The sequence below is a fragment of the Falco naumanni genome, chromosome 4, assembly GCF_017639655.2.
Source record: "Falco naumanni isolate bFalNau1 chromosome 4, bFalNau1.pat, whole genome shotgun sequence".
NCBI classification, from domain to species: domain Eukaryota; kingdom Metazoa; phylum Chordata; class Aves; order Falconiformes; family Falconidae; genus Falco; species Falco naumanni.
The window spans coordinates 96,022,160-96,034,883 of NC_054057.1; the positions used below are offsets into that span (position 1 = coordinate 96,022,160).

Here is a 12,724-nt window from a genome sequence, read left to right on the forward strand (position 1 = left end):
TTAAATGACTGGTTTCACTAAAACAGTTTTACTTTGTTTATCACATTCCCCACTGAGAGGTTAATGTATTGTTACCAGGGTGGCCTCAAAGAGCAATAAGCAGTATGATCTAGTGCAGGGACATTCTTGGTTTGATGCTCAGCCAAGAAAGCCGTAAGGATGGTTCAAGAAACATGTTCAACACCAGGAACACAGCTTGGCAAAAAAACATCTCCAGCAATACACACTCACAAATACTGAGCTGAAAACAGTTGTGCTCCGACCAGAGCTTTGCAGTGGGGCATCAGCTGCAGAAACTTTCCTCAACATCTCCCAGTGATCTCACATTAACACACTCCCTTGAGAATTAAAAGCAGGTTGTGACAAGCTACCACAACCCAATTAAAACTCAAGGGATAAGCTTGGTGGTTCTCTTTTCACAACCTATAACAAGAGGTTCTTCTGTCCAGCAACAGCCTGTTATGTTTACCTAGGCTCATTTCTGCTGTCATGTGTCCCCAGCACTGCCAACGCATTTCTAGCTTCTTTACAGATTTTGCCCTGATAAATACCTCGTGACCAACCCTCTTAACGCAAGGGTAAAAAAGCAAACATACGTCTCTGTCAGCTCTGTAGGCTATGTAAGGCTAATACATGTAGTAAGCCTGTTTGTACCACCATGAACAGGGCTCCTTTCCAAGAACACTTTCCAAGGTTGTATCTTCCCCTATAGTTTCTTCCTCCTCCAGTCTCTCTGCTAAGTTCTTCTGGCTCTTCCTCCTCCTTCATCGCTCTGAAAAGCCCTGTCCAATATCCACCTCTGGTGTTGACCCTGCCTTTGCTATCTCCAGCCCAAGTATCCATCCCAAGACATCTCAGAGAAAGGGATCCCTATGAAAATACTAGCCTGTGCTAGAATTGCCCTCCAGCTGCATCTGCAGGTCCGCTCTGTCCCTTCCTGCGGGTATCTCCCCTACAGCTGGTCAGCCCCAGTTTCAAATCTTCTTCCAGATAGCCTTTTTCTTCTATTCTTATCTTCCTTTCCAAGCACAATGCATGTTGGGTTAGTTTTCCCCCTTATTTAGGCTGATTTTGCAGGTTTTGCATCATTTTATTAGTCTCAGAAAGTACTTACACACCTTTTGCCATGAAAGTAGTAGACACTCAAAATGGGTCACACTTAACTAACACATAAATCTTTGCTCTTTGTAATCCGAGTAATGTCAGGTTAAAAACATTCGCTAGAGAGATGAGTGGCTTATTAAACCCAAATTAAAGCTACACAAAGGAATCTGAAATGGTACATCCATTCAACATCACAAGAGTTAAAGAATATTGTCTGCTTCACTGTCTTGCAACTAATGATTAATAAATGACTCTATTTAGTTAATCTGCCAGGCAAAACTAAGCTTGACAGACACCTGCCACATAAAATTTGTTATCTATTCAGGCAGGAAATGGCAGTGAGAAGAAATCAATGTCACTGCTGTACACTGAGATGACAAACTGAAATCTCAGAGGAAGTTCGTCATCTTGAACAATGAGCGATATCCCTGGTGGCATCTCAGAGCCCCACAATAAAGGTCAGACATGGCTCTTATTTATCAGGGCCTTGAAACTCTACTGTAGCAATTAAATTTAATCTTTAATACTGGGCGAAAAAGTCCAGCTATCTGACAGTAATGTGTGGTAATATATTTATGAGAAGATATATATATATCTACATGCTGCTGCATCATTGTTGAATTGGCGTTAAATGGCATGATTTCTTTGCAATGCAAAATGAAAAGCAACATAAACCTCTATTATCTAGGCCAAGAAATAGAAAAAAAAAAAGGAACAATGCCCACTACATTTGTTTCAAATTTGTTAAAAAAAGAGAAAAGGAAGCGCTCTGTATCCAGCTGTACACCAAACAAAACAAGCTTTCAAATACAGTCTCCAAGTTTTGCTTTTTTATGCTTGTGAATGAGCGGTAAAATTATGCAGCTGTTAATAAGACAACAAGGGAAGTTTTTGACATAAACCCCTTTTTATCTCCTAGCTAGAAGCACTTCAATCACAGGGGAAATTTGTTCATGACTGCTGTTTCATTTTCGATGTTAGTGGTGTTTGCTTTCCATGTCCCACTCGGTGGGGACCAGAACTGGATGGGGTTTACAGGTTTCGGTTTTCCCCATGCACCCCACGAGATGCTGCAAGGGCAGAGGGAAAAGGCGTTTTTGTAAGATGACAATTGGTGAAAATAACATTTCTTATTCATGTTATGAAAGCATTATCACATGACAGCAAGTGTGTCAGAATTGCCCTGATGATGCCATTCAGGATATAGCCATGCAATTTAGCTGGGCGTACACGTGAATGTTACTTTCTGTCAAAACAATGTATGAACCAACGTAAAAGAACTCATACATGTACTAATTATGACTGATGACACTGAAACCAATTTCTCTGTAATATACTGACTGAGGTCTGAACTTTCTTTTTGCCTTGAACAAGTTTTATGCACAGGCTTCCAAAATGCCTGGGAAGACTTCGGATGTGTATCAGTGGGATCTGCACAGCTGCTGGGCTCCCTCCTCTCTCAAATCCCTGCAGGATAAGGGCCTAAACATTCGTAAGTTTGACTTCAAGAGAGTTTGAAAACTTGCAAAAACCAAACAAACTAGGAAACACCACCAACAAAACCAAGCAAAGCAGCACCTTTGTCTGCACTAAGGTCTTAATGAGGTGTCCTCAATTTCTGACAGTCATCCATTGAAGCCTATTTGACAACATCCCGACTTAAAAACAAAACCCACACAAGCAATTTCATGGGTACTGGAATGAAAGGGAGTCTGGCTTCCTGCAGATTTGGTTTTTGTCATCAGGTTCTCTGAAGCCAAACAATTTCCAAGACACACTTGGTGATCCTCCCACGACAGGGACCTCCACCACATTCCCTCTTGACATCTATTCCACAGCCCCTGTTGACAGTTCAGTTCCTATTGCAAACCTTCCCTAAAACCCCTTAATTGCCTTTATTCTCCCTTCACAGATATATTTTCAAGAAACTTATAGGAACTTCTATTTCACTGCAGCCTCTGCCTTTCTGCCACATTGCTGTGGCCAGTGCATCCAAGGGCTGCACAGGCTGCTGTGTGTTCACGTACGCATACACCCTGTTTGCGTAAGCCTAGTTTCCCTAAGAGGCCAGACTAAACAGCCCACACCCAAAAATGGGATTAATATATGCAAAAATAAATAGGTTTGCGAGGATAACTCATCCAACAATGAAAAAGCCTTTAGATGGCTTATTGCCCTTTACTCCTCTACCACAACAGACGTGACAAAAATCTTGCAGTCTGGGGACACTTCTTAATTTGAACATTTACAGAATTTCATTTCATATTTTGCTTTTTAGAAGAAAAGCTCTTCAGCAATGAAGAGAATCACACCCTGCCAGGCAGCAATATTTATGCCTGAAATAGGCTAAGGCAACAATAAAAATGTGGTCCACACATGTGGGTAACTTTCTGCCAGCAAATATGAAACCCTGGCAAGCTCCACCAACCTCTCATTCAATGTTAATATAAAATAGACAGAGAGTACCAGTTCTCATGTCTGGTCTAATGTTATATAACTGTGCTGTTCGTTCGACAGAGGCAACTCTCACACAAAAAAAAAATAAAAAAAAAAATAAAAAAAATTTAAAGCCCTCAGACAGCTGTAAATCATTACTCTCAAATGTTTTATAGGTTAGTGAAATTATCATTTACTGTGGTCCCTGTATTCCTTAGCACCTGATGCCTAACCTAATGTACTGAATGTTGCAGATTCTTATTTCTACAGATCTACTTAATTCTCCTGCTAGAGGAGGATTTTAAAATATTATTTTGGCACTTCACAGCCAGAGCAACAGATACACATCTCACTTCTAAAAAAACCCTAACAACAAACCAACCTGCAACTACTGAAGATTGGTAACAGAGCAAATGTCATCCCACCAAATACTGTTTAATTATATAAAAGAAGTTTAAGGAGGAGCTTAATAATATTCAAATATTCTCAAATAACTCAAAATTCACCCATTCAATATGTGATGCTAAATTGCAAGCTGACATTGTCCCGAAGGGAACACAGCAGCCAGGGTGCAAGGAGAGCATGCTGAAGGAATGGCAAAGAAGTGGGGGAAGGACCAAAAGGAAAATAAAAACCAACTGAAAAACAAAAAACCCAACAAAAAACAAAACCAACCTCATCAGCCCCTTCAGAACTGGGATTCCCTTCCAAATATGAGAATTCTTTCACACAAAGAGGAAACAGATGTCCATGGCTGGAATTTGCATGTGGCTTTATTCTCTTCTAGGATACAATAAAACTACTCTTCTTCTCATCCTTCAAGCTAGAAATTAAACAGTGGCATGTCATGCAGAGTCCAGCTGTGCTTTCCACCTCCAAATTTTATTAGCAATATATTTTAAAAGAAGAAGAAAACAGAGAGACAGAAAGAAAAGGAAAAACTAGAAAAGCATAAGAAATTAAAAACTATGTGGTATGTGTTCTTAAAACAATATAAAACCTACAGATGTTCTTGGTAATCTGTGGCACATGTTTGTTTATTCAGGTTTTCCCTGCCTCCAGTTCAGCGGGCTTTGCTCTCTAGAACAGCTATCTGTTTTTAGAAATGTTAGAGTAAATACTGAAAAAAAGATTGGCACAAACAGCCAGAGGAACAGGCTCACCTTGTAAGAGCTTTCTCAATGCCCCTGAAACTGTACCTCCATCCCATAAACCGCTCTCACCCATACCTCCACTTTTCCCTACATTAACAGCAATAAGAAAAAGGCTAACGGTTAGGAAGAGGGTTTTGAGAGTATGAATATCACAGAGGCCAACAGTAAGAACATCTGTTCACTTCAGGGAGAATGTACCGCAGTTGTCACGGGGTAGTTCTCAAACTTGCACCTAACCTGTCACTTACACGCACTTTGACAAGGCTCATAAAGATGCTATCACCGTTGAGTAACTCCACCACAGTGAGCTGCAGGTGCCAAACTGTGGCTCCTCCATTGTAATTAGAAAGAAAAGTCTAATAATCCACTTCTGAGTATCAAGAAATATACTGTTTTCCAAGGATACATAAACTACAAATTTCAGGAGAACAATCTTCACTTTACCTAAGTGGCTTTTACATTCCTTTTATTTTTTTTTAATCAGTTTTTTTATAAAAGATGGTTCTTTTCAAATAGGTTCAAGATACAGTAGACTAAAACAACTTTGTCTGCCCACTGGAGTTAACACCAAAACATTTCCATTAATAATCACAGTAAATCTGGTTCGGTGTCTTGCCCTTCTAAAATTCTTCACACTCTTGTCCAATACATCAGGTGATGATAAACTGATGTTGCAGCTATAAATATACTTTCCCCATGTTGGGATTTGAAAAGACAGCATGAAATGAGGTAAGCCTCTCCCCACTCATGTCAGAGGGGATAACAAAAGACACCATTATGAAGACCTGTAGCTTTCTACTGTGCAGCCTGAAGGTGAAGGTGTAGAGGAGCTCAGCACAGCCATCATCGATAGTATACACCAAAGCTGACAAAGTAGACTTATTTTCTTGCAAAGCTTCAATTAACGCCACCTGCCAGATCCTCCTTGATAAATTGCAGACTTCACAAGCAATTTAACAAAGGTAATTTGTCATCTTAACATGAATGAAAGACCGTCAAAGCCATCAGCCACGTTCCTGCAGCTCCGAGAGATGCACGATGCAAGTGTGGTAAATGAATGGACAAGTTTACATGTTAAATAAATTATGGAGGGCTTTGTTAATAAACACTGGTGCAATTAGAAACAAAACTCTTCAAGCTAGTATGACAACACTGGTATAGCAATGACCAGAGAAGACCTTCTCTTGGCTGCATTCCTTAAGGGACACAGTGAAAGACCAAGCTCACATACAGCACCTTCCTATAAGACGGCACATAGCCAAAGAGAGGTGGAACCCCATGGGAAGCTGGGCCATCACAGGCAAGTCTATCAAGTTGCATTTGTGACAAAAAACTTTTCACAGCTCTTTGGTGTTGAACGTGTGGCTCTGCAGCACTGCCAAAGGCAAAGGAACAGCATTTAGGGTGGTAGAAACACCGGTTTCAACAGTACCAAGAGTATTGTTAAAACAGAGGTTTCAGATCATGCACCAGCAGCCAACTAAGGTAATCAGCAATTCCCTCATTTTACAAGCAAATAACATTAACTGTGCGCACTGGAAGACAATGCAAGCTATAAATGGGAAGAAATACAAAATTACTGAATTATGCTCATTATTCTGATTCAAGCATCCACTAACCCTTCAAATAAATATTTGCACCTTGTCTACTCTGTTTCCACAGCTCTAAACCTCAAGTATTTCCACTTGTCACTCTGCATATGTGAATGTTTGGAAGTAAATTCCTTTCTGAGACAAAACATCATGTACCCCACAAGGCTGCTTAATTTGGTTTCAAGCCATTCTCACAGACGTCATTCAGACCTGTGTGGCAGACCTGACTTGCAAAAGGGTTTTCTTTTAAACAGCACCGCACGCTTGTTACAAAAGCAACATATAAGGACATTATGTAGAGACAGATAAACACAAGGAAAATTCTATCCAGTAAAAAAAAAAAGTTTTTCTGGAGGTGCAATGTTGACCAGCAAAGAGGAGAGGCACGATCAGACATCTGGCATGACTGTGTGTTCCCAAAACACGGGAAAAAGAGCAGCACTGAGGCAGACACACAAACTGAATGCAGGATGGACTGATTTAAGAAAGCCTGATGATCACAGAGCCCCAACTTTGCACACGCATTACAAACACCATCATCAAGCTATTGAAGGCTCCGTCCTCAAAGCAACAATTTAATAGTCTTCAAATCCCCCACCTTTTGCACCAGAACCTTACTTTGATGGGAGGACAGAATCACTGTTAGAAATTGTATAACGTTAGCCACATAAGTTGATCTTACTGGACTTCAAACATAAGATGGACTGACTGACCCCTCATTAAACAAATAATATCCATGTCCTCCAATTTTCCAACAAACAAGCACTAAAGGAGGTGCCTGTTTTGCTATTCATTCTCAAAAACAACATATCAAAAAATCCTCAACAAGAAAATGAATATGCTGACACTGATTTGTACATGCTGTTTTCAAGGCGCAGATAAAAATCTTGTAGGATAAAAGATGAGTTTAGCAGCTCTAGAAGAATGAAGGTATTGTTTAACAGGAAGCAGATGTATGTCAGATGGCAAACTCATTAAAGTGTCCCATCATTAAAGGAAACGGGATAACAACGAGCCATCTGAAAAAACCTGAACTGATCAGGAAATACACAAGCCGCAGCTAATCTCCTATTTATTGGTAGGTAATGCCTTTAAGTCATGCACATGCATTGAGTTTAGGACCATGAAGGACTAATCTTTGTTCTCATGAAAAAAACATAGGAGCAGAACCCTAGAGCGTGGAGTGCAGCATTTCTGGAAAAAGTCTTCTGAAGAAAAGCCCTAACATTTGGAGAAGCTATTACACCAATATGTGGGTGCACAAACACACGCGTGGTTATGTGCTGCTGTCTGGGCAGCATGTCAGTTTGCTAACTTCGAAGGCATTTTAATGTATGTTTTACATACATGTAGCATTTTACATCTAAGTATAATTACAAAAATGCCTTATAAAAGGCACCTATTAAGGGAAAGCCTCTAAATACAAATTTTTAAACTCTACTCAAAGAAAAAAAAATGTATAGTCAAACACTGGACTGACAGATTCACAGTAGCACAAAGTTAAACATTTCCTCAAATGGGAATTTTGCAGGAGATACAAGGACCCAAGCACAAGGAATTAAACAAGCAGTGTTTGATTCACAAAGCAATAGGATCTATGGAGAGGAGCAAGAGTATTTCTTCATCCAGCAAATATTCAATCAAAGAAACTTGGCAACAGTGCAGCTGTAACTGCACTGACATCACCATAGAACTCTTGTCCTTAGAGTGAACAGCAAAAAAAAAAAATTAACAGACTGGGAAGAATCATGTGTTTCTCCCTCCCTGGATGTATCTGAACCTATAGCAGTTTCATTACAAACTACATTTGATTACAAATATAACACAGCAGCTCTTGCCATAAAAATTAAATACATCTCTCACCAAGAGATTTCTGAATGTCACTAAAAAAATTTCCACAGGAAAATCCTTTGCATATGGGCCTGACGCAAAGATCATTGAAATTGCTGGGAATTTTGTACATGTAGCTTTGATAGCTTCTCGATCAGGACCCACACTGGAGATGGAGAAAAGAGGAGAGCAGATGCAAGGGTTCTAGCATATAACACAAGGATCAACTAATTTGGATCCTACTACATCCTTCCAAGGATGCACAGACTCAGACTCAGGGCGAGAGCAGGATCTAGGATGTGCTCTTTTTAACTTCATATGCAGGAACTCCTGCCAATTCTCTGCTTTTACAGAAGCCTATACAACAGCCCTACTAGTAGCTGTATCTGAGCCAAAACTCTGTACATTTAATTACAACTTAAAGTCCAAATAAAGTTAATATAAGCTAAGCAAATTCTTTTGAATGTTTTATTAAATCTGAACTTTGGAGTTTTGCTGCATTGATAGCCCTGATTATTTGGTAAGGGTATTCCTACATATTTGCCTTTTTTAGGGAAAAAAAACCCAACCCCACACCAAAAAACAGAACATGACAAGTAATCAAGTGTTGCTTTAAACAAAACAACCACACAGATACCATGAGAAAATTACTTCATCAAGGCTAGTGCAAAATCAACATTAACGGAACAACTCTTATAAACCACCAAGTTGAAACTTCTTTCTTTGAAGTGCATGACCCCATGCACCACTATTTATATATCTTACACCATTATCTCCATCATGTGGCAGAGAAAAAAAATGCAGATTAATTTCAAATCTAGAAAATACTACTCATGTAAAGGTATACACAGTGTATACACATTCAAAATGTTGTTCTCTCACAAAATGGGCCACTGCTAAGCTTCCTTCTGTGACTGCTATTTTCAATTATTTAGGAAGAGCTGTATCTGCATTGCACACTACAGGTAAAAGAAGACATAGCCTTGTCCTGCAAAGTGTTTGCCATCTCCCAGGCAGTGTCCCAATGGGTGCCAACGACACAATGCTCAGGGGAAACACAGAGGAAGCTTCAGTAGCCTGGGGTGAGCAGTCCATCATACTGCAGCCTAAATGGTAAGTCAGTACAGGCGGAGTTAAAGGACTGATCTTCACAGACTCCTTGAAAGAGCTCCCCATGAGTCATCTCCATCGGTGTTGGCTGAATAGTTGTTTCTGCAAAGAACCAACACACATGCCTAATTTCCAAGCTCTTTATAAAAAAGCAGTTAAATATGTCCTGAAGTCCTGTACTGAATAGCCTGACTGTTCCCTGTGCCTGAAATAAGACTGGGCTATATTCTATCCCTCATCTACCTTTTTTATTTTTTAATAAACAATTGTATTGCTTTAGCCCAACCACAAGACATGCTCTTGTGGAAGTCACTGAGTAAAATGACAATGGGGGACCTACTAACTTATGACAATGATCTCTCCTGGCTTTTATGTATTAAACATAAGCTTTCCTGAACTGCAGCTACAGTTCCACAAACTTTAATCTGATTCTACACTACAAAAGACCTTATCTAAAACTCATTAAAGTGAATTGAAAAATCACAACAAGCATTTGATCAAACCCAAACAAAGTTAGACAATGCATGTACAGATACTGGAAGGATGGTTCTTTATTATTTTTTTTTTACCCTTCATAATGTCTTTTTTTTTTTTTTTTTTTTTGACGGTTTAACCAATTCTGCAGACTCTGTAACTATTTAAACAGGAAGCCCCCTGGACCCGGCAGACCTCCCTGCCTATGCAGCTGGAGCCTGCTCTGCTCCTAATGGAGCATTTCTTCCACCCCCACCCAAAGGCAGCAGCTGTACGATGTCGGGTCGGACACTGCTGGGCCACCTGGGACCCCCTGCCCTCCCAGGTGTGGACTTGCAGACTCGTCCACAGCAATCGAGCCCCTGGGAAAGCTGTCTCGCTGCCTGCAACCCCCAACTTCCTGCATGTCAGCAAGCTGGAAAAAAACTTTAGTTGCCGCTGGCTGCATACGCAAATCCAGCATGCAGAAAGCAGGGAGGGTTTGCCTTCAAGAACCTCTTGTAGGCTTCCTCAAAGGAGCCTAGCTCTGCTTGCACAACGGCACCACCATCATAAGAGCTGTGAAAATAAAAGCCATGACTCTCAATTACTTGTTTTAATTCATGTATGGAGAAGTCGCTTTCACCATAAGCCTTTGATTTCATTTGCATTTCTTCACACAGCCACCTCATTTCTGTCTGCCTTGAGGATCTATCATAACCACAATGGTAAACCATAAAGCTACACCAAAACAGTTTCTCACACTGTTACCCAGCTTGGACATGAGAAAATTGTACCAAACTAGAAGAACACAGGAACAGGATCCAGAGGAACAAAGGTGCTTTGGTGGGCAAGAACTAAACAACTGGAACGTCCCAGACACACACAAGCCCTTATTTTCTTCATTTGCTCATCCTGCATGGCTGTTCACATACCCCAGCTATAGTTCTGGTCTATTTTCAGAGCCCAGTGGGAACTGAAATACAGAGTGCAACAGCAGATAACTCTTGTTCTATGAAGTCCCGGTTATAGCTGCGATCAGCGAAGTAGACACTATTAAGTGTCCACTTTAACAGTATAAATCATCCCCTCCATGCTTGGCAAAGCACTTAAGCACATGCTTAGCTTTCACTATTGCTGAATAAGAACAAGATTATGCTTTAAAAACATTAAAGACCAGACCCAAACAAGTTCTTAGACTCCATATTCTTCTTTACGCTTCCAACTTCGCATTAATCTAAAAGCTCTTCCACAGCTGGAGCTGGGCCAAAGTGGTTTTGTTGAACTGACGCCTAAACAAAGTTTTCTGCTAATTTGGGGCCGCAACCAACATGGTGAATGAAGAGAAAAGCCAAATAAAATAGTCTAAACTTTTCTGTGGGTTAATGTAGATATACAATAAAGCACTCAAAGTGACCTCCAACACTCAACAGAGGATAAGATAAGCCAAGGTAACAACACAACTGCAGCTCCACCAAGCAGTCAGTGTGGCTCCCAGGGCCCCACAAAGGGATCAGATCCCACCATTTCCAGCATGCTCCTCTCTCAGGCAGCAGGTCTGAGCACAGCATCTGTTACACTGATGGTCCCTTTAAGAAACTTAGTTCTGTGGAAAACATTGACACCAAAAGGAAAAAGCCAAATTGCACGCCCACTGCAGCATGGCCTCTAGAGGAAAAAGGATGGGAAATGCTGCTCTCGCAGCTTTAATTCATTTAAAGGCCATTTTGCATCCAGAAGGTTCCACCGAGATGATTTCTTTTCCTCATTGGTTTTGCAGCCATGTCAAATGCCCATCACAGCCAAGTGGCAGATTTGCCAATTCCCTGCTGTCATAGGTAGATTCATAAAACCCACAGTGCAATGGCTGAGGTTGTGTTGCCTGGTATGGGCTTTTGTCTGTGATACACAGCAGTAGATGGGATTTACAGATACATGATTTGAACCATAGTCTTCCCAATTGTTTTCCAGCTGGGAATCAGAAAATCAGCAATTAAATAATTTTCATGCTAACAGGCATTACTTGAGGGGACAGAAAATCAAACAGAAAAATGTCAGTTGGGGAAATAGCCAGACATTCCCTAACCATGAGGAATCTCCAGAAATTTTACCTCTTCAATGGACAGTATTTTAGTATCTGCTTGAGATACCTGCCCTTGGATAGGTCTCCAGAACTGTTTCTGCTCCTGCAGCATTTAGATGCCTTATTCTGGCTGTCACTCACAGACCCTATAACGCACGTGTGATGCTCCTTTCACCCTGAGACTGAGATGTATCTGTCCAAATCAGTTCAACAAAATTGCAAGGCAGCAACTGAAGAAGAAAAGAAATACTGATCCTGATCAAAGGCACAGTGTCCCTGAGGTAGTGCTGCATATACATAGATGGACTCAAAGAACTGGGCAACAGGTAATGCAGTAAAGAAAAATTAGCAAGTAAGGTAAGGACTGAAGGGCAAAGGAAAGAAAGCAGTGCTATTGCCTAATACAAAGAATGAGCTGATCTCAAAGCAAATGCCATTTCCAGTGTAATGTTCACAACCTTTTGGGCTTAAGTGGAACAGACTGGTATTAGCAATGTATGATATATTCAAGTGACTTAAACCTGGTTTTTTTTCTAATGAGATTACCAAGGTATACATTGCAATTCCCATAATGTTTCAACCTCAAGGCATTTTAATTACTTTTTTTATTTATCTTCCCTGGGATTTTCTGATTTGTGCCAGAATGCTTTCTTCACTTATAACACAATTTTTATCTCAGCACAAGGACTAATAGAACTCTTCAGATAAAACCACCAAAATCTGCAGAACTCCCACAAGAGCAAAAATTAACCATGGCTTTCAATCAAAAGATGTAAAACCATTAATACCTTTCTTTAAATAGTACCACCAAATGCTGCTAGTGGCCTTTGGGATCATGAAAAGAGTTAAGAAACCTGAAGAACAGTGTGCTAATTCTGCATTTGCACATACAATTTTAGAAACCCAGCTGACATCATGCCAGTACGTGATCTGACTTCATTTGGAAGTCCTGCTGTTGTTGG

At 40.4% G+C, this 12,724-nt stretch overlaps 1 protein-coding gene across 4 annotated transcripts in view; it reads right to left on the bottom strand.

Moving 5' to 3' along the window:
• The window catches only part of SLC25A26 (solute carrier family 25 member 26), an 89,028-nt gene that overhangs the window by 26,975 nt on the left and 49,329 nt on the right, over window positions 1-12,724 (bottom strand). The window lies entirely within an intron of this gene.